We start from the raw sequence: 22,277 nt of genomic DNA on the forward strand, positions 1-22,277 counted from the left end.
TTTTTTAAAGTCGCCAACTTTTGTTATAATTCCTGTATTTCATAGAAACAGGAGTGTAGCAGACAGGGTAATATGAAAAATGTGTTTTAAAACTGCAGGTGTAAGGGCGCCTGGGTGGCTCAGTCGGTTCAGGGTCCATCTCTTTGCTTCGGTTCAGGTCATGATCTCACGGTTTGTGGGTTTGAACCCCGCGTTGGGCTCCATGCTGCCCGTGTGGAACCTGCTTGGGATTCACTCTCCTTCTCTCTCTGCCCTTCCCACCCACTCAAAAATAAATAAATAAACTTAAACTAAAACTTTGCTCTTACAAAAATAAAATAGAAATGAAACTGCAGGTGCGTACCTGTTGCTCTCTCTCCATCTGGAACAGGCTCTCCCCCACATCAGGCACAGCAGCAGCACCATCAGGTGTCTCCTTGCGGATGCAGCCCTGGGCACACTTGGCACGGCCCACGGGGCAGCAGGAGCAGCAGCTGTCCCCACAGGGGGTGTGTTTGCACACTTTACATGTACAGGAGCCGGCACAGGTGGAGGAGTCCCCGGTGGAACAGGAGCAGTTGGGGTCCATTTTGAGCCAAGGTGAGGACAGACCTCCAAAGCAGGCGACTCGGGAAGACACTTGATGTCTCATTGTTTTTAAAGAGCATTTATAGTATTACTGAAATCCTCAGGGACCCCTGGGTGGCTCAGTTGGTTGAGGGTCTGACTTCGGCTCAGACCATGATCTCACAGTTTGCTCGTGAGTTCAAGCCCCCCCATCAGGCTTACTGCTTCGGAGACTGTATCTGATCCTCTGTCCCCATCCCTCTGCCCCTCCCCTGCTCTCTCTGTCTCAAACATAAATAAACCTTTCAAAACAAAAACAAAAACAAAAAAAAAAAAAGAAAAGAAAAGAAAAATCTTCAAAGCTTTAGGAAGATGACAATCAGTATATGTGGTTTATCAGTTAGAAATTGTGTTTAGCTGATAAGAAATCTGAAATAACTGGATTACAACAGGATAGTGCTTTCTTTTTTTCTTATGTAAAATAGCATTTAAGAAGGCAGTCCAGGGTTGGTGTGGTCTATGTTGACCAAGAAAGAATTCACTGACAATATAAGCAAATGGGCATTTATTCGGGCAATTAAAATTGCAATTCAAGAGACACAGAGTCAGGTGACTTGTGTTCTGAGGAAGACAAAGAAAGGGCAGAGTTATGAAGAAAAAAGGTCATGAATGCAGTTCTCATTTAGGAACTCTGTGCAAAACGGAGATTGAAACTAAGTTACCTGGTATGGTTGGGTTAATATGCAAAAGAGGGATTGAAACTTGTCCTGGAAACTGGAGGGTATTATGCTAAGTGAAATTAATCAGTCAGAGAAAGACAAATATCATATGACTTCACTCATATGAGGACGTTAAGATACAAAACAGATGAACATAAGGGAAGGAAGCAAAAAAAAAATATAAAAACAGGGAAGGGGACAAACCATAAGACTTAAATATAGAGAACGAACAGAGGGTTGCTGGAGGGGTTGCGGGAGGGGGGATGGGCTAAATGGGTAAAGGGCTTAAGGAATCTACTCCTGAAATCATTGTTGCACCATATGCTAACTAACTAGGATGTAAATTAAACGATAAATACATTAAAATAAATAATAAATAAAAATAAAAAGTTCAGGTCGAAAGAAAGAAAGAAAAAGAGAAAGAAAGAAGGAAAGAAAGAAGAAAGAAAGAAGACAGAAAGAAAGAAAGAAAGAAAGAAGGAAAGAAAGAAAGAAAGAAAGAAAGAGAAAGAAAAGAATGAAACTTGTCCTTGAATGGCGTTGGCTCCTTTGGAAGTGAAAAATGTGACTGATTCAGGTATCCTGGTGAGGACGGAGTTAAATCCAGGCTGAGTGTCTGTTGCTGGCAAAAAGTTCAAGGTTTCTTTGATGAGGACCTGCATAAATTCCTCCTCCCTCATGGCCCCCTGACCCCATTTAAACAAAACTCTTAGCTAGGCTTGCTTGTTCTATTTTGAAATCTCATTTTACATCTCCACATCACCAGAGATTCTGATTCCTTCTATCTTTCTGCTCTATCATCCACTGAACAGAGTTTCCATCCTTCAGTTTACCTCATTGTACAAGACAGGGCTGTTGGAACCATCATGTTCACATTGGAGGCAGGAGGCAGAAGGAAAACAACCATGCCAGCTATTTGTTCCCATTTCAAAGAGCTTTCCTAAAAGTACTTCCAACAGTTTCCATGTATATCTTACTAGTCATCTGACCACACCTGTCTGCAGGGAGATTAGAAATGTGGTCTTCTAGGGGCACCTGGGTGGCCTCGTTGGTTAAGTGTCCGACTCTTGATCTCGGCTCAGGTCACAATCTCATGGTTGGTAAGTTCAAGCCCTGCATCTCCTTCTGTCTGCTCCTCCCCCACTCGTGCTCTGGCACTCTCTCTCTCTCTTTCTCTTTGTCAAAATAAATAAACATTAAGAAAAAAAATGTAGTCTTCTGGATGAGCACATTGCCTTCAAAAAGCAAGAGAACCTGAAATTAGATTGGCAACTAGCAGTTTCTCCTGCATATGAGAACTGAGGAATGCAACTTTTATATTTGAAGTAAGCATGTGATAAACGGTTAAAGCTTAAATTGTGCCGTGATAAATAATGCCAGAGAATGGGATAAATATAGGAACATATCCACTTGCCAGTGTTGTTAAAACCTGCTACTGAATCTTGTCACTTCAGTGTTGGAACTGATAATAAGATTAAAAATAGGGACGCCTGGGTGGCTCAGTCGGTGAAGTGTCTGGCTTCAGCTCAGGTCATTATCTCGAGGTTCATGAGTTCGAGTCCCACGTTGGTCTCTATGCTGACAGCTCAGAGTCTGCAGCCTGTTTTGGATTCTGTGTCTCCCTCTCTCTCTGCCCCTCCCCCGCTCATTCTGTTTCTCTCTCTCAGAAATAAATAAAACATTACAAAAAGATTGAAAATAAAACTTTTCTCTATTTCATTTGTTCTTGAAACACATACTTAAATGTCTTCCATATATCAGGCACTGTTCTAGATGCTTGAGATATATCAGTAAACCAAGACTCCTGCCCTTGTGGAGCTTATATTCTAGCAGGGGTATATGGACAATGAACAATAAATAAATAAATACTGTATTTCAATGATGAAGACCCAACTTAGAAATGTTAGGTCTTAAATACACTAAATCTATCTTAACTATCTCTGTCAAGTGACAAAACTACAACAACTGATTTTTTTAAGAACTTAAAAACAAATTACTTACTTTGAGAGTGAGTGAGCAGGGGAAGGGCACAGGAAGAGGGAGCGAGAGAGAGAATCCCAAGCAGTCCCCACACTATCAGCACGGAGCCCATTGCTGGGCTTGAACCCATGCACCTCGAGATCATGACCTGAGCCAAATCCAAGAGTCAGACTCTTAACTGACTGAGCCATCCGGGTGCCCCAAAACTGCAACAATTTAGTAACCAGTTGATGTTCTTTATTCAAGGAAAAACAATCTGTGTATGTCCAGGGAAGTACAGTGCCTCACAAGCTGGGGACTGCTCTGCCTGAGGAACTTGGGGGCAGGAGCAAGTTTCACAGAGCCTTAGAAAAAGCAACCCAGAAACAGGGCATGATTAGCTAGGAGGTCAGGGATCTCCTTATAAGGTTAGCAGGTCCTGGCATACCTGGGCGGCTCAGTTGGTTAAGCTTCCACTTTGGCTCAGGTCATGATCTCACGGTTCCTCTACACTGATAGTGAGGAGCCTGCCTGGGATTCTCTGTCTCTAGCCCTCTCTCTCTGCCCCTCCCCAACTCACACTTTCTCCGTCTCTCTCTCTCAAAATAAATAAGCTTAAAGGAAAAAAAAAAAAAAAAAAAAAAAGAAAAGAAAGGCTAGCAGGTCCTATTTTCTAGGGTAAGGTAAAGTAGCTATGGCTGATTCGGATGATTATGATTGATGTGTATTTCGGGTTTTCTTGACAGGTGCTTCTGATCTGACTTCAGTTTAGATTTGTGACTTGGACTGGGCCCCTAGGTAACCTCCATTTGCTGGGCCTCCATATATGAATCAAAATAATTATACCACTTCTCAGTATAAACATACATTGGTACAACTTCTTTAAAAAAATTTTTTTTAAAAACATTTATTCATTTTTTTGAGAGACAGAGCATGAGCAGAGGAGGGGCAGAGAGAGAGGGAGACACAGAATCCAAAGCAGGCTCCAGGCTCTGGGCTGAAAGCTCAGAGCCCCATGTGGGGCTCGAACTCACGAACTGCGGGATCATGACCTGAGCTGAAGTTGGATGCTTAACCCACTGAGCCACCCAGGTGCCCCAAATTGGTACAACTTCTTGAAAAAAGCTATGAAATGGTCACATCCTTTGATTCATTCATTTTAATTCTTAGGAATCAGAATCGATCCAAAGAAATGATCCTAAATACCAAAAAGCTTTCTGTATAAAGATATTAATCTTTTTCCCATTTACTTCAGATAGGGGAAAACTGGAACCTGTCTGTCTGCCCAGTGATAGGGTAATGGTTAAACATACCATGATACCTCCATTGGCATTAAATGATGTTTATAAAAACAACTTAATGATGTGGAGAAACGCTTATAATATAATGTTAATGGAAAAAAACTGCAGTGCAAAATTATTGGAAGAAAACACACTGAAATATTAAGAGTGATTATCTTTGAAGGTTGGTCTCCTCCTCCTCCTCCTACGTGGATACATTTTTCTAATTTTCTTGATTGGTCATCTATTTTTTATTAAAATTTTTTTTGAAGTTTATTGATTTATTTTGAGAGACAGAGAGCACGAGCTGGGGAGGGACAGAGAGAAAGGGAGAGAGAGAATCCCAAGCAGACTCCCCACTATCAGCATGGAGCCTGATGTAGGGCTTGAACTCATGAACTGTGAGGTAGTGACCTGAGCTGAAACCAAGAACCAGACGCTTAACTGACTGAGCCACCCAGTAGCCCCTTGATTGATTATTTATAAACTAGGTAAAAATAAGAAGTGAACACAGCTACTGGAGACTTGATTTACTGTTCTAGTGTGAGTACTGGGTAACTGACCTCCACAAATGTTAAACTCACATTGTTATGCATATTTGCTTTTCTGTATATACAAAAATCTGCCAGAGGTTTTTCATAATTGGCCCTGCTGATCATCTAAGTAAATTGAAATCATACCAGATTTTGACTATTTGGTGCTGAGGAGAAAAAAACAAAACAAAACAGCAGTTCCACTGATGGGAGTCCAAGCTCTTTTAGTGTCACAGGAAGAACTTTCAGAGATCATCTGCACAATCTTTTTTATTCATAACGAGAAGACAGAGATCCATAGGTTTAAGATGTTGATAGCTAAACAGAGATTGGGAGTTAGGTTTACAGATTTTCTAAGAAATCAAACCTCTACAATCCAACCAGAGCCTTGTGATTCAAATCCCCAGTACTGGCTGTCATTTAAAAAAGAAAAGACAAGACAAGCTCTCTGAGAATGCTGATGGTAAGGAGAAACAGAGTGACTAGTTGTCAACTGGCTATTTGGACAACATCTGCTTGAAAATATAAACAAAGAGGGGCGTTGTTAAGCATCTGACTTCTGCTCCAGTCATGATTTCACGGTTCGTGAGCTCGAGCCCTGCTTCTCTCTCTCTCTCTCTCTGTGCCCCTTGCTCACTTGCACCCTCCTCTCTCTTAAAAAAAAAAAAAAAGAAATAAAATATAAACAAAGAGACTATATAGGTTTTTTTTTTAACAGCTTTATTGAGATAAATACCATATAGTTCACCTATTTAAAAATTTTTTTAAGTTTAAGTTTTTTAAGTTTTTACTTTTTTAAAAGTTTATTTACTGTGAGAGAGAGAGAGAGAGAGAGAGAGAAAGAGAGAGCGCATAAGTGGGGGAGGGTCTGAGCGAAGGAGATACAGAATCCCAAGCAGGCTTTGCACCATCAGCGCAGGGCCCAATGTGGGGCTTGAAGTGATGAACTGGGAGATCATTTCCTGAGCTGAGATCAAGAGTCTGACGCTTAACCGACTGAGCCCCCCAGGCGCCCCTACCGTACAATGGTTTTTAATACACTTGTAAGATTGTGTAACCATCACAGCAATCAATTGTAAAATATTTTGATAACCCTAAAAAGAAATCCCATAGCTACTAGCAGTCACTCTCCATTTCTCTGCAAACTTGCCATCCCTGGGCGACCGTGAATCTGCTTTCTGTCTCTGCAGATCTTCCAGTCACGGAGGTTTCTTGTAAGTGGAGCCGTGCAGTTCGTGGTCTTTTGTGGCTGGCTTCTTTCATTGGGCATAATGTTTTCAAGATTCATCGGTGTTATAGCATGGATCACTACCTCATTCCTTGTCCTGGGCGAAAAATATTCTAAGGTCACACTGCATGTCGTTTACCATTCGTCAGTTGGGGTATTCACGTTCGGGCTATTGTGAAAAATGCTGTTTGAACATTTGTGTACAAGTTTTTGTGTGGACATTTTCGTTTCTCTTGGATATATAACATAGGAGTAGAATGGCTGAGCCGTATGGTAACTCTATCTTTAGCCTTTTGAGGGACTGTTGGACTGGTTTTCGAAGCAGCTGCACCATTTTACATTCCCACCAACAAGGTAGGAGAGTTTCCATTTTCCCCCTCCTTAGCAAGCACTTGTTATTTTTTATTTGCTTACAGCCATCTATAGTGGGTGTGAATTGATATTTTATTGTGTTTTTGATTTGCATTTCCTTAATTAGTAATGATGTTGGGGGAAATGTTTATTAAGATTATGTGCCCATTTAAGAAAAGTGGATGATTTCTTTTTATTATTGCGTTATAAGAATTATTCTTATATTCTAGATGGAAGGCCTTTATCAGATATATAATTTTCATAAATTTTTTCCTATTCTGTGGGTTGTCTTGATGGTATTATTTAAAGCACAAAACTTTTAAATTCTGATTAAGTCAAAAGTATATTTTTATCACTTGTGCTACTGGTTTTGTGTCTAAAAAACCATTGCCTAACCCAAAGTCACAGAGATTTACCTCTACACTTTTTTCCTTTTTTAAAACAGTATTTATTTATTTATTCTGAGAGAGAGAGAGAGAGAACGAGCAAGGGAGGAGCAGAGAGAGAGAGAGAGAGAATCCAAAGCAGGCTGGGTGCTGGCAGCACAGAACCTAATGTAGGGCTTGAACCCACAAAGTGTGAGATCATGACCTGAGCCGAAATCAAGAGTCAGACACGTAACTGACTGAGCCACCCAGGCACCCCCCCTGTACTTTTTTCTAAGACCTTTGTAATTTTAGTTTTTACACTTGGATCTATGATCTTTTTTTGTTTTTTGTTTGTTTTTTTGCTTTTAGTAATCTCTACCCCCAACTTGGATGGGGCTGGAACTCACAACCCTAAGATCAAGAGTCACACGCTCTTCCAAATAAGTCAGCCAGGTGCCCCTCCATGATCCATTTTGAGTTCATTTTTGTATATGGTGTTAGGTAAGGGTCCAGTTTTGAATCGTCTCAGCACTCTTCTTGAAAACCATTTCACCACAAACGTTAGTTAGGGTTTATTTCTGGACTTTCAATTCTATTCCATTAATTTGTGGATTTCAGTCCTTTTCCAGTGCCAGACTGAGTGATTACTGAAGCTTTGTGGTAAGTTTTGAAATTAGAAAGTATGTGAGTTCCTCAACTTTGTTCTTTTTCAAGATCATATTGGCTATTGTTGATTCCTTGACTCTCTTTTTGAATTTTAGGATCAACTTAACAATTTCTGCAAAAAAGCCAGCTGGGATTTTGAGAGGAAATGTGTGAATCTGCAGATCAATTTGGGTAAGATTGGCATTTTAACAATATTAAATCTTCTGATCCATGAACATCGATATCTTTCCATTTATTTAGGTATTCTTTAATTTCTTTCAACAATATTTTGTGGCTTTTAGAGTACAAGGACTATTTGGTTTTGTGGAAACAACAATAGCTTTGCAATCAGTTAGGTCTGGATTTGAATCCCAGTTTTACTACTGAGAAACTGAGTGACATTGGGAAAGTTATATAATTTCATGAAACTATTTTCTTTCTTTTTTTTTTTTTTAAATCTTTTTTTTAACGTTTATTTATTTTTGAGACAGAGAGAGACAGAGCATGAACAGGGGAGGGGCAGAGAGAGAGGGAGACACAGAATCTGAAACAGTCTCCAGGCTCTGAGCTGTCAGCACAGAGCCTGACGCGGGGCTCAAACTCCCGGACCGTGAGATCATGACCTGAGCCGAAGTCGGACGCTTAACCGACCGAGCCACCCAGGCGCCCCGAAACTATTTTCTTCATCTGAATAATGAGAGCTGCAGTACCTATTCTACAGTTAATGTTAGGGTTAGATGAGATAATCAAAATTCTAGCAATAGAGTCTAGCACATAGTAGGTATTCAACTATATATATATATTTAATGTTTATTTCTGAGACAGAGCATGAGTGGGGGAGGGGAAGAGAGAGAGGGTGACACAGAATCAGAAGCAGGCTCCATGCTCTGAGCTGTCAGCACAGAGCCAGAATCAGGGCTTGAACTCATAAACCGTGAGATCCTGACCCCAGCCGAAGTCGGTTGCTCAACTGACTGAGCCACCCAGGTGCCCCAGGTATTCAACAATATTAATCCCTTTGGGAACTTCCTCATAGCATTACATTATCTATCTTCCTTCCTTCCTTTTTAAAAGTAGTTTCCATGCCCAACATGGGGCTTAAACTCATGACCCTGAGATTAAGAAACCCATGCTCTACTGACTGAGCCAGCCAGGCACCCCTCACGGTATACTTTCTGATTGACTGATGTCACTGTTTGTTTTTGTGTGTACCTGTATTTATTTATTTATTTATTTATTTATTTAAGTTTATTTATTTTGAGAGACACAAAGATAACACAAGTAGGGGAGGGGCAGAGAGAGGGAGAGAGAGGGAATCCCAAGCAGGCTCCACACTGTCAGCACAGAGCCTGATGGGGAGGGGGCAGGTGGCTCAAACTCACGAACCATGAGTTCATGACCTGAGCTGAAACCAAGAGTCAGACAGTTAACTGACTGAGCCACCCAGGCATCCCTGTGTGGACGTGTTTTTAAACTGTAAGTTCCCTATGTACTCTATTTTCTGCACCATGGTAGGCAGACCAATTTCCTACCATACTGTTTCCAATTATATTATACTCTGTTGAATAGCCTGCAGTTTTATTCTGTTACTTTCTCTATAGTGTCTAAACATCTCTAACTTTCCAGGTCTCACACTACCCAGTCAGCATTCTTTTCTGGATAGTTTTTTCTATCTAGAAATTGGACCAGAGATTCCACGTTGTGTAATAAAGCAAAGAGAGTTGGGATGCCATCTTGGGCTTTCTGCCACAGACATCTGTTCCTCCATCCCAACAATATGTACCCAACAAACCAGGTGTGGACAATGCAGACTGCTAGACAATCAAGAACATTCTATCTTTTAGGCTTCAGGTTGCATGATTCTATTATTAAGCAGAACTCCCCTTTACTGATAGCAAAGAAAATATAAACTGTCTCAGTTATACAGACAGTTGACAAGATTAGAAATTTAGAATGTTAAAACCAATAGCCCAAAGCCAATCATTCATAATATAAATAGAGAAAATATTACACTGTACTTATGAATATAAACAGGATAGAATCCTTTTGACTAGAGTTATCAGTCCCTAGCTGATAGAATCCCAAGGCTACCGTGGCAACCAAAATTTATTTAAATCCCCAGGGTCCATCAGTGATACCTATAACAATAAACAACAACAACAACAACAACAACAACAACAACAAAAACCCTGTAACATATAAATTGGTTTAGTAACCATGTGGGTTCAACTTCCTTGGAGGTGTTTTTGGGGGAATAAGAAACCAATTGGAAAGTTTCTCCATGGATATCTAAGACTAACACAGTAGGCTTGGAAGGAAGTGTGACTATTTCAGTACAAACTAATGACTTCATGGGGCCTAGATATTGACACAGATCTTCTTTGTAATGGACTCATGTATAATAACAGTCCTCCCACTCAGAGCTCCTAATTACTTTGGCCTACAGTTTGTTCTGAGCACGTACCCAGTTCTGAGTCTTGTCCTAACAATATTTTTGCCAACCTAAAACAATCGTCATTATGTTTTTACATACATTTCTCTTTGGCTTCTTTCCCAGTTGAGGAAATGTGTGCCTCAGTCCAGTCCTCATCTACCAAGCTATGTGTCATCAATTCTAAGATATGTGTTTGCTATTTTTTTTTTCCTTTTTACATTTTACCACCTTGGAATTTGAGATGGTTTTTTAAATTCAATGGAATTCAATATTTACATTCATCAGAGGTGTAATTATAACCAACGTTTTCCTAGATCTTTTTTGAGATCTGCTTTTATTCACCTAAAACTGACTGGGAGGTTTATGATTTTCCTGCCTTATGCTAAATCCTGGTTGGGTGAGGTAGGCCCAACCACTCTAAGCTGTGTCAGAAACAGGGGCATCATAGAGCCAGAGTCTTGGATCCTAAAGGACAGAACTTGTATGACCTTCAGGATGTTCTTAGACATTTTTTCCCCCAATGTCTAAATATTCTGTGTTCCAGTGTAGCAAATGCAATGGCTCCAATCTTTCTTTTTGTTTGGCTTAAATATCATTTACAAGAGATCAAGGTATTAGAAAGTGCAATTTCCCACATCTGAGATTTCAGATGCTCCCTCTTCTCCCTTTTCCCCAACCAATCACCTCAGAAACCTGTATGTTAGCCTTAGGCAAATTTGATGAAGTTTTGGAGTGATGGGGGTTCTGGGTTGACAACCAAGAAAGAATTCTGGAAGATATCTTTGGTGCATAAAAGGTGATTTTATTAAAGCACGGGAACAGGACCCGTGCAGAGAGAGCTGCGATGGCGTCCTGAAGAGTGACTGGTGATGTACTATGGAGTTGGGGGAGATAAAGTCAAGAGGAAGTTTCTTAAAGGGATTTCCATATGCTAAAGAGGATTTACAGATTACTAGAATCCTAGCTATTGTCAAACTAAGGTTGTTTGTCCCCCTAGCAAAGCATTATCATTAAGATAGTAGGAAGTTATTGGAGATTAGGCTATTGAATAGATATTTGTAAACTTATCAAGACTCTATCAGTTTAACCATGTTTTCTGTTTTTTCCTTTGTTCTTAGGCAGCCAGAAGTGCCTGAGGAAAGTCACACATATCCCACCTTGGTGGGGTGTGTGTGTGGCCTATCATCGTGCTTTATGCTCACTCATCAAACTGACCAAGCTGATTTTTGTTAACATTAGAAAGTCTCTGAGTTACTTGTCCATATAAATTAGAATCCATTTTTCTCATTATAGTCAAACTTTGGTATATTTTGATAAGCCGTTTTGTATCTGTGTCTTAAAAAAAAGAAATGTTTTTTATGTATATCCTAAATCTTTCTACTCATTTGTGTACCCATCCATCAGAAGTCTGGAACCAATTTGATAGTCCTCCAAATTGTTTTCTTAAACTTCATTAGCTTGTATAATAATTGTAGGGAACAAACACCAAACTTGGTGGCATTCTACTAAAGCTTTATTTAAAACTGAACCACAACATTTAAGCAGACACCATAATAGGATCTCATCAGCCACATGAAGCTCTGCAGTTAAAAGTTCCACCCATGAACGATCCATTTGCGGGAAACTTTGTCTGGAAACTTAGCATCAAAGGAACTGTGAGAAATAAGCCCATTGACCCAATCAAAGGAGGGATGTGGAGACTGGAGCACAGTGAAGGGAGGTTTAATCAACTGTCTTGCAAAAGTGGGTGTCTCAGTGGACAGGCACGCCCAGGGCAGTTATAGCAGGCAACTTATCTCCTGGCATGCAGGTCCTTCCCCTGGTTCCTCATTGGCTGACTCCTACAGAAGTTACAGCCTTTCCTGGATGTCGCCGATGCCCATGCAAGGCAAAAAGTATTCTGAATGGAACAAAATGTACATTCCTTGAGGTGATGCAGACTCTCAGTCCTTCCTTTGTTCTTTGGCACATGCTCATTGCAAAGCCCGAGAAAATAACCTCATGAAACGGAGAGGGGAAGAAGAACTAGGAAGTGAAGTGTCTGAAAAGTTAGGACTCCATTATGGGGGTGGGGTGGTTTGTAAATATTTCCAGTAGGTTGTAAACCTACTGTTAACTGGAGAGCACAGCTTTTATTTAGCATTTCTGAAAATGAATCATCTCTTTTACTTCTCACAGGAACTGCTAGGCTGTAAATGTAATCATGAGTTAAAATTGTGTGTCTTCAGGGTCACAAGGCCTTATTTGTCACGATTGAGAACCTTCCTGGGGTGCCTGGGTGGCTCAGTCGTTAAGCATCAGACTTCGGCTCAGGTCATGATCTCAGGGTTTGTGAGTTCCAGCCCCACCTTGGGTTCTCTGCTCTCAGCACAGAGCCCACTTCGGATCCTCTGTCCCCCCATCTCTCCCTGCCCCTCCCCAGCTGTGCAGTCTCTCAAAAAAAAAAAAAACATTAAAAAAAAAAAAAGAATTGGGGCGCCTGGGTGGCTCAGTCGGTTAAGCGGCCGACTTCAGCTCAGGTCATGATCTCGCGGTCTGTGAGTTTGAGCCCCGCGTCAGGCTCTGTGCTGACACCTCAGAGCCTGGAGCCTGTTTCGGATTCTGTGTCTCCCTCTCTCTCTGACCCTCCCCCGTTCATGCTCTGTCTCTCTCTGTCTCAAAAATAAATAAATGTTAAAAAAATAAATAAAAAAGGATCAAGTCCCTTCTTTGCAAATCAGCAGATATTCTTTTTTTATCATTTCATTTCATTTTATTTTATTATTTATTTATTAATTTACATCCAAGTTAGTTAGCATATAGTGCAATAATGATTTTAGGAGTGGATCCAGTGGTTCATCCCCTATGTATAATACTCAGTGCCCATCCCAACAAGTTTCCTCCTTAATACCCCTTACCCATTTAGCCCATCCCCCCACCCACAACCCCTCCAGCACCTTCAGTTTGTTTTCTATATTTAAGATTCTCTTATGTTTTGTTCCCCTCTGGGTTTTTATATTATTTTTGCTTCCCTTCCCTTATGTCCATCTGTTTTGTATCTTATATTCCACGAGTGAGGTCATATGATACTTGTCTTTTTCTGAATGACGAATTTCACTTAGCATAATACACTCTAGTTCCATCCATGTAGTTGCAAATGGCAAGATTTCATTCTTTTTGATCGCTGAGTAATACTCCATTGTATATATATATATACCACATCTTCTTTCTCCGTTCATCTGTTGATGGACACTTGGGCCCTTTCCATACTTTGGCTATTCTCGATAGCGTTCAGCAGATATTCTTAAACCTGTGTGAAATGACTGGGAAATTATATTTTGTAGCAATAATATTGTTACATAGGGCCCCTATCCAAATGGGATCACCAGTCATTTTCCAGCTTTTAAAAGCATCAAAACATTTCTATTAAAAGTCAAAGTTAAAAAAAAATCAATTGGAGTGTTAAAAAACAAAATTGAATCAAGCTAATTTTGAAGATCTAATTGGCTTTTTTTTTTTTTTTTTTTTTTTTTTTTTTTTAAGTAGGCTCCATGCCCAGAGTGAAGCCTAATGTGGGGCTTGAACTCATGACCCTGAAATCAAGGCCTGAGCTGAGATCAAGAGTCTGACTGCTTAAAAGACTGAGCCACCCAGGCACTCCTGGCACTATTAAATGATTAATGAATTGGGCAGCATCCCATCAAGTAGAGTTGTACAAAATAGAAGGTTTTAATAGGAAGGAGGGTGGGGCAAGAAAGTTATTAGCAAAAGAAAAGAAAGGCTTGTTTCAGGCAAGGTCACCTAACTTCCCTTATGGGGAGGGCAAGAGGTCCTATTATGCAGATGACCTCATCTTCCTTTGGGGGCTAGAGATGGGCAGGGGGACAGATTACCTTATTTCCTCATGGGAAAATTCCTGACTCACCCAATTAAGACTTACATTTCCGGGGGAGGTTGAAACTGTAATTAGGTTAGGTATTAAGCCCTGGTTTGGTGACTTGGCCAGGCCCAAGTGATACCATTTGGGGTCTTTAGTTTTCTTTTTCACAGCAGCCCATAAAAATCAATACTATGTAAGACGTGAGTACTATTGGGATATAGAGGCTACAGGTTCATAGTACAGTAAACTCTGCAATTGATAAGGTCAGAAGACAGTAAATAGAGTCAACATATAACACCAAGCTGGAGAGCACAGTGAAAACAGTGCAGGGCAGTGAGGGGCTTCTTAATCATGGCTAATCTTGGCCAGTCCACAAGGACTGACCCATTGTAAAATTTCTTCCAAGTCTTTTGTTTCATCATAAAAATAACTGCAAATTTGGCCTTCTGTACCATAACGTATCTATGTTTGTTTCAGATAAATTTGCTTTATTCCTAAACCCTGGAGTAAAAGGTGTCTTACATGAATGTGCTATGTGTATTGTGTGGCTTCAGAGAACCTGGCCTGTTGCTGAGCACCAAACTCTTGTGCTGAGAGTGAGCTGGGCTAGAAGTGGGTGTTGAGAAGTCCACCAGCTTTGAAAGGAGATAGAGCTGAGGTGAAATTCCAGCTGCGTGAATTTGGGCAAGTTATTTAACCAGTCTGAGCTTCAGTTTCATCAACTATAAAATGGTTTTAGTAATGCCTGTCTTAAGATGGCTATTCATTTTCCCCTTCCTTTTGAGCCACAGCATCCTGAGTTTTAGCAGGACCCGGTACCTCGAGTTAAAAGACTACATTTTCTAGACTGTTTTGCAAAAAGGTGGAGCCATATGACTAAATTTGGGTTAACAAGGAGTGGAAGTGTGAGAAGTGAGATGATTCATTTTCAGAAATACCAAATAAAAGCTGTGCTGTCTAGTTAATAGGCTTACATCCTATGGAAATATGTACACCCCCCCCCCCCCCCCCCCCGCCAATGGAGTCCCAAACCCCTAGATACTTCACTTCCTCGTTTTTTCTTCTCCTCTCCATTTCGTGGGCTTATTTTTTGCGAGCTTTGCCATGAGCATGTACTAAAGAACTGAAGTCTCTGGGTCACTTCAAGGAATGTCTTTTTGGCCTTACATGGGCACGGGCAGCTTCCAGGTAAGGCTGTAACCTCTGCAGTACTCAGCCAATGAGGAATCAGGGGAGGGACTTCATGCTAGGAGATAAATTGCCTGCTGTAACTGCCACAAGAGTGCCTATCCATCAGACACCTGCTCTTGCAAGAACGTTGATTAAAGCCTTGCTTCACTGTGCTATGAGTCTCTGCCTCCCTCTGTTGATTGTATCAGTGTTATATGGTACTTCTGAGAATTCTCCATGACGTTTGCTGGGATGTGGGTGTGATGACTGGAACTCTGGAAGCCATTATGAACCATGAGAATAAGGTGAACACTTCATAGAAGGTGAAACATGACTGGAAGGAGCCTGGGTCCTGGAGCATCTGGGAACATGTGACCTGGAGCAAACTCCCTCAGGCGTAAAGTTCCCCTTGAGAATGTAACAGACACCACCTACTCCCCCTCAGGTTTCCCTCAGGAATTTGACAAAAGACCTGACTAAAAATAAGTAGTAGACCATAAAATGTATGACCTGCAAGGAACATAAGGCCATAGACCACCCCTCATACAGTAGAAATGAGCCAATTGAGAAAGAATGACCAGGCCTTTAGAGTTACCTAGCCAATAAGGGTAGAACCTGAGAAGGAACAGGATGGAGGGGGAGAGAGCCAACCAAACCCCTGTAAAACAGATTCTCTTGCCTATAGTCGGGGGGTATTCACTTTCGAATGCCCCCTCTCCGCAAAGAGAGCTTTCATACTATTCTTTCTGACCTTATACTCTAATAAACCTTTGCCTGCTGCTCATTTTATTCTGTGTCCACCTCTTCATTCTTCGAAGAGGCAAGACAACGAACCCTGGTACTGAGGTAAAAAATCCTGCAACAATAGTGTATGTACAAGGAACCCACATAGACATGGAAATTCCAGAGACAGTCAAGCAAAATGAAGGATATAGGTCATCCTGAACTAAGGAAAAGGGAGTAGAAGTCTGGGACGTCAAAGGGAAGAAATACAATCTTCAGGAAGATGAAAAAGGAGAAATGTTTGGTAAACAAAAGTTTGCTTGGCCACTCAGAGACAATGGGGCACAGAGGACTTTGATCAAACAAGGTTCCTCCATATTCACCATATACCTAGTTCGTATCCTACTGTAGTTATCTATGGTGACAGGTCTCTTCCTTGAGCAAGTTCCATAAATTATTTTAGACAGTTGTGGAGAAAGTAGGTCCATCTTGGGATGGTCTGCTATTGACCCCTACAAAGGCGATATAGTAAAAAATCAGCCTCGGGGCACCTGGGTAACTCAGTTGTTTAAGCATCTGGCGACTCTTGATTTCGGTTCCAGTCATAATCTAATGGTCTGTGAGTTCGAGCCCAGTGTCGGGCTCTGTGCTGACAGTGCACAGCCTGCTTGGGATTCTCCCTCTCTGCCTTTTCCCTGATCTCTCTCTCTCTTTCTCTCTCAAAAATAAATAAAATAAGGGAGGGGGGATGGGCTAAATGGGTAAGGGGCATTAAGGAATTTACTCCTGAAATCATTGTTGCACTCTATGCTAACCAACTTGGATGTAAATTAAAAAAATGAATAAATTGAAAAAAAAGAAAAAATAAATAAAATAAAATAAAATAAAATAAATAAACATTAAAAAAATTAGCCCCTTTTCATCCATTGTCCCCTCGCTCACATGTGAGGCTCCTAACCCTAGAGACCATCCCTGTTACTGGTCTCTTGTGTTTCCTTCCAGATATTCCACACATAGACAAGCCACACATGTACACATTACTCTGTGCCTTGCTTTTTTTTTACTTTATGTATCTTGGAAATCGTTTTTGTAGCTTACCCTAATGCTATTTCTTCCATCCTGCTTTCTTGATCTATGATTATTGTTTCTTGACTGCACTATCTTAGAAGTACCCAGAATGACCTGTACCAATGACAAATATTAGTTAATACTACCAAACGCCTGTCCCATTTTTAAATTAATGAGCTGGCATTGCAGCTTATAGTGGATCTCTCATGTGTTTGATTCTCCTCAAATTGTCATCTTTCCTCCAGATAATAGCATTATCAAGGATCATTTCATCCAATTCTGTAACCTGGCAATTACCCTTACCAGATTGGTAAATAAAAATGCAAGTGCTCAGTTAAATCTGAGTTTCAGATAAATTAAAAATACTTTTGGGGCGCCTGGGTGGCTCAGTCGGTTAAGCGTCCGACTTTGGCTCAGGTCATGGTCTCGTGGTCCGTGAGTTCAAGCCCCGCGTCGGGCTCTGTGCTGACTGCTCAGAGCCTGGAGCCTGTTTCAGATTCTGTGTCTCCCTCTCTCTCTGCCCTTCCCCCGTTCATGCTCTGTCTCTCTCTGTCTCAAAAATAAATAAACGTTAAAAAAAAAATTAAAAAAAAATACTTTTTTTAGCATAAGTATGTCTCGTGTAATATTTGGGAATACTTATACCACAAAATTATTTATTTTTTCCCTTTGAAATTCAAATTTAACCAGGCATTTTCTCTTTTATCTGGCAGCCCTACTTTCTCAGAATCTCTCAAAGTAGCACAGACTGCTATTCGAGCTCCAGAATACTCTCTCTCTTTCTCCCAGTTTGCTTCCCAGCTTTACAACATTTCTCAGTCTCCCTTGGAGTTGGATAGAGCCAGGTGACTATGTGTTCTAAAGGAATATAAGCAGGGCATGATACATGCTACTTCTAAGCCTGATCTATAAAATATCCCACGCACATTCCTTTATCTTCTTTCTTTCTTCCTCTCAGGGGCTAAATTGGCCTTTCCAGGGATGGCCAGAGTGGCTTGGGAAGCAATGTATTCAAGATGGTTGAGACTCAGTCAGCCTGGGTCCCTGAATGACTATGTGAATCAGAGCCCTCACCAACTTGGGATCTCTGCCCCTGAATATTATTTGAAAAAAAAAAAAAAAAAAAAAAAGTTTGGTTTTGAACCACTAAGTTTTAAAATCCATTTGTTAGTGCAGTTTGCCTTACCCTAACACATGCACATATTTCAACCATTTTTCTCAAATCTAACAAGGCCTTCTACCCTGTTGTGTGCTGGGGCTGGCTTGCACTGACTCATAAGGGCCAATTGTGAGCATCTCTTTTGTTTCTTACTGTTTATTTTAAGTTTACTTATTTTGAAAGAGAGAGAGGGAACACATGCACGCGTGCGTGGGATGGGGGGAGAAGCAGAGAGACAGGGAGAGATAGCATTCCAAACAGGCCTCCATGCCGCCAGAGGAGCCTGACGCGGGGCTCGATCTCAAGAACCTCAAGCTCATGACCTGAGCCAAAATCAAGAGTCACCCAGGCGCCCCGTGAGCATCTCTTTTCAAACCCTGTTCAGTAACATCACATTGGTAGCTTGAAAATAGCCATGGTGGGAATATTTATCCTGGGAAATGGGCAGATGTTACAAAATCAGGTCTTCCCCCACCCCCAGCTGTTTGTTAAACATTTACCACACACCACTGCCCTTACTTCACTGCATTTCACTAGTTCAGGCACTTAACAGCTTATACTTGGCATGTTTCATTATCTCCTGAACAGTTTCCTTGCCTTTGTATTTACCTAAAAATCCCTTTTATATTTCCTTGATGACTTCCGGATTAGTTCGAATTCTTTAAACTTCTCACAGTCCAGTGTCTTCAAAATTTGCCTCCATTTTTAAGTGTGCAGTTCTGAGTTTTGGCAAATGTATACACTTCTGTAATCACCAACACAATAAAGATGAGAACATTACTAATCCCCTGAAAAGTTCCCTTGTGCTCCTTCCTAGTAAATCCTTACTCCCAAATCCTGACCTCAGGCAACCACTGATCTCTTGTATATTGTTATATTTTCAGTTTGCTTTTTCTAGAGTTTTATATAAATGAAATATACACTATATATTCTTCAGCATACTGCTTTTGTGATTCATCCATGTTGTTGTGGGTGTCTCTTTTTAAAGAAATTTTTTAAAGTATTTATTTTGAGAGAGAATGAGCATGAGTGGGGGAGTTGCAGAGAGGGAGACACAGAAAATTCCAAGGGGTCTCTGTGCCATCAACACAGAGCCCGATGTGAGGCTCAAACTCACCAACTGTGAGATCATGACCTGAGCCAAAATCAAGAGTTGGATGCTTAACCAACTGAGTCACCCAGGTGCCCCAACTCTTTTTTTTTTTTTAATGTTTATTTATTTTTGAGAGAGAGAGAGACAGAAAGTGAGCACGAGTAGGGAAGGGGCAGAGAGAGAGGGAAGCACAGAATCCAAAGCAGGTTCCAGGTTCTGAGCTGTCAGTGCAGAGCCCAATGTGGGGCTCGAACTCTGGAACTGTGAGATCATGACCTGAGCTGAAGTTGGATGCTTAATCAACTGAGCCACCCAGGTGCCCCCTCTCTTTCTCTCTCTCTTTTTCTTAATGTTTATTTTTTTTTATTTTTGAGAGACAAAGAGAGAGAAAGAGAGAGAGAGAGAGAGCACAAGTAGGGGAGGGGCAGAGAGAGAGAATCTGAATCTGAAGCAGGCTCCAAGGTATGAGCTGTTTGATAGGGTCTGATGCAGGGCTCGAACCCACAAATTGTAAGATCATGACCTGAGCTGAAGTCAGCCACTTAACTGGCTGAGCCACCCGGGTACCCTTGTTGCGTGTCTCTTTAGTTCCCCTCATGTTATTACTGGAAAGTATTCCGTATATACCACAGTTTGTTTATTCACTCAGCTCTTATTGGGCATTTGAATTGTGTCCAGCTTTGGCTTTTAAGAATAAAGTCCTTTTGGAGCTCCTGGATGGCTCAGTTGGTTAAGTGTCCAACTCTTGGTTTCAGCTCAGGTCATGATCTCATGGTTTGTGAGTTTGATCCCTGCATCAGGCTCTGTACTGGTAGCTTGGAGCCTGCTTGGAATTCTCTCTCTCTCCCCTGCTCTCTCTCCCTCTCCCCCACTCACATTGTATCTGTCTCTCTCAAACAAACTTAAAAAAAAAAAAAAAAAAGAACCAAGTCCTTTGGACATTCATGTGCTAGTCTTTGTGTGGACTTGGATAAATGCCTAGGAGTACAGTTGCTGGATTGTGTGGTAAATGTACATTCATAAAAAATATAAATTATTTTTCAAGTGGCTCTTACCCAGGAAGACAATCTCATTCTGAGAAGATAAATTAGAGGTTTGTTTTTAAAGTAAGGTTATTTTCTCTTTTTATGGTAATACATATATACAACCTCCCTTTAAGACATTTAATCATTCAAACAACAGAAGAACAGCCTCACTTGTGACTCCTCCTTCCCTTCCAGATAACTTTTTTTTTTTTTTAGTTTTTATTTATTTATTTTGAGAGAGAGTGAAAGCACAAGTTGGGGGAGGGGCAGAGAGAGAGAGGGAGAGAGGGAGGGAGGGAGGGGCAACAAGAGAAACGGGGAGCGAGGATCCCAAGCAGGCTCCGCACTGTGAGTGCAGAGCCAGAAGTGGGGCTCCATCCCACAAACCTATGAGGTCATGACCCGAGCAGAAACTGAGTCGGATGTTTAAGTGGCTGAGCCACCCAGGTGTCCCTCTCCCAGGTAACTCTTACTCAGTTTCCTTGGAAGGAGCCTGCCCAAGGCACCTGGGCATCTGCCCAAGTGCCTGGGCCAGCAGAACAGAAGGAACAGGAGGTGCCTCAGCAGCATTGAGCAATTGGGTCCCTTTCTCAATGGCTCCTGGGCTTGCTAGCTATGAAAGGATTACTTTTCACTTTTGCAGAATAATTATAAAGAAGGACTGGTTATTAACCAGGTATGCTTTTCCCAAGAACACACAGTGTTTGAGAAACATAGGCAGATTCTTTCTTCTGGTGCTCATTTTTTAAGACCCCATTTGAACCACAGCCCTCTAGGTACTTCTTAAAAAGAAGTTTAAGTTTCTTTGTGAGTGTGCATGTGTTCCAACACATTTTCTTTACAAAAATAGGCAGCAGGCCAGATTGGGCCCAAGGATTGTAATTTGCCAACCACTGCCCTCCATGACCACTGAGTAGATGACCTGGCTGCCTGGGGGACTATGGTCCGTTCTGCTCCTCCGTGAGATGGAAACCTCTAAGGTCTGGTGCTTTGCTGAGTTGTACGTGCGTGCAGCACAGGATACTGCGTATGGGAGTTTCTGACCAAGTGATGGCTGCAGAGGCCACCATGTAAGGGCCCCAACGGGACAGGTTGAGCCTCCTTCTTCATAAGAAACTGGTTTATTCCAGATCAGGCCCAACCCTCCCACCCGCATACACACATGGGCCCTGGGTGGGTACTGTCCTCACTGGGCACTTAAGAGCCCTTGTGCCGGGACCTGCCCACCAGCCCCTCTCTGGTGATGGCCTGGTTGTAGTTCTTCTGGGAGTCCAGCGCTTCTTCCACCCCCACCTCCAGGTTGTCTTGGGTGATGAAATGTTTTTGCCTCCTCCTGCAGCTGCAGCACTTCCTGCTCCTTGAGCTGCACGGGCCGCCTTCTTCTGCACCTGCCGCTGCTTCTGCTCAGGCCCCTCCTGCCGCAGCCTCGCCAATCGCGCAGCCCGAGCAGCAGCTGGTTCTCGCTTGGTTCCAGGCCCTCAGGTCACGGTGCTCAGCGGTATCCCGCAGCATCTTGCGCTTTGCCGGGACCGCGCCCGGGCCTCGTGCACCTTCTTCTGCATCTCGGAAGCGAAGCGAACTCCAGCCCGGGCGGAGACGCGCGCAAAGTCGGCGCCCTCTGGGCGCGCCCGCTTCGACACACCACCCACGGGGCTGACGGCAGCCTCTTCCCTGTCACACACACCTGAGGGCGCGCACCGTCTGGCGGGACTCAACCGGATCCACCACGGGCGGGTCGCCGCGCACCCCCTTGCACTTGGCCGGCGGGTCCTGGCGGGTCTTGTGGCCGCGCATGGGCAGCAGCAGCGGGGCTCGGAGGCCCGTACAGGGGCCCCGCACCCAGGCCTCCAAGAAGCTTACGTATTGTAACATGTCTGTGCTCCAGTCATGTCTTCCCGAATATACACCCTAAGTGGAGATTTAGCAATCACCTGATCTTTTCTTAAGCTTTTTTTTTTTTTTTTTAAATATTTATTTATTCTTGAGAGAAGGGGAGAGACAGAGCATGAGCAGGGGAGGGGCAGAGCGAGAGAGCCGCACAGAATCCGAAGCAGGCTCCAGGCTCTGAGCTGTCGGCACAGAGCCCGATGGGGGGCTTGAACCCACGAGCTGCGAGA

General features: G+C 42.2%; 2 pseudogenes; both read right to left on the reverse strand.

The window, feature by feature from the left end:
• Nucleotides 1-383: 383 nt before the first annotated feature.
• LOC122216987 lies at nucleotides 384-576 on the reverse strand (annotated as a pseudogene).
• A 20,781-nt stretch (nucleotides 577-21,357) lies between these two features.
• On the reverse strand, nucleotides 21,358-22,032 carry LOC122218422 (annotated as a pseudogene).
• Nucleotides 22,033-22,277: the final 245 nt, after the last annotated feature.

Source organism: Panthera leo, chromosome B1 (assembly GCF_018350215.1).
Source record: "Panthera leo isolate Ple1 chromosome B1, P.leo_Ple1_pat1.1, whole genome shotgun sequence".
In the NCBI taxonomy this organism is placed as follows: domain Eukaryota; kingdom Metazoa; phylum Chordata; class Mammalia; order Carnivora; family Felidae; genus Panthera; species Panthera leo.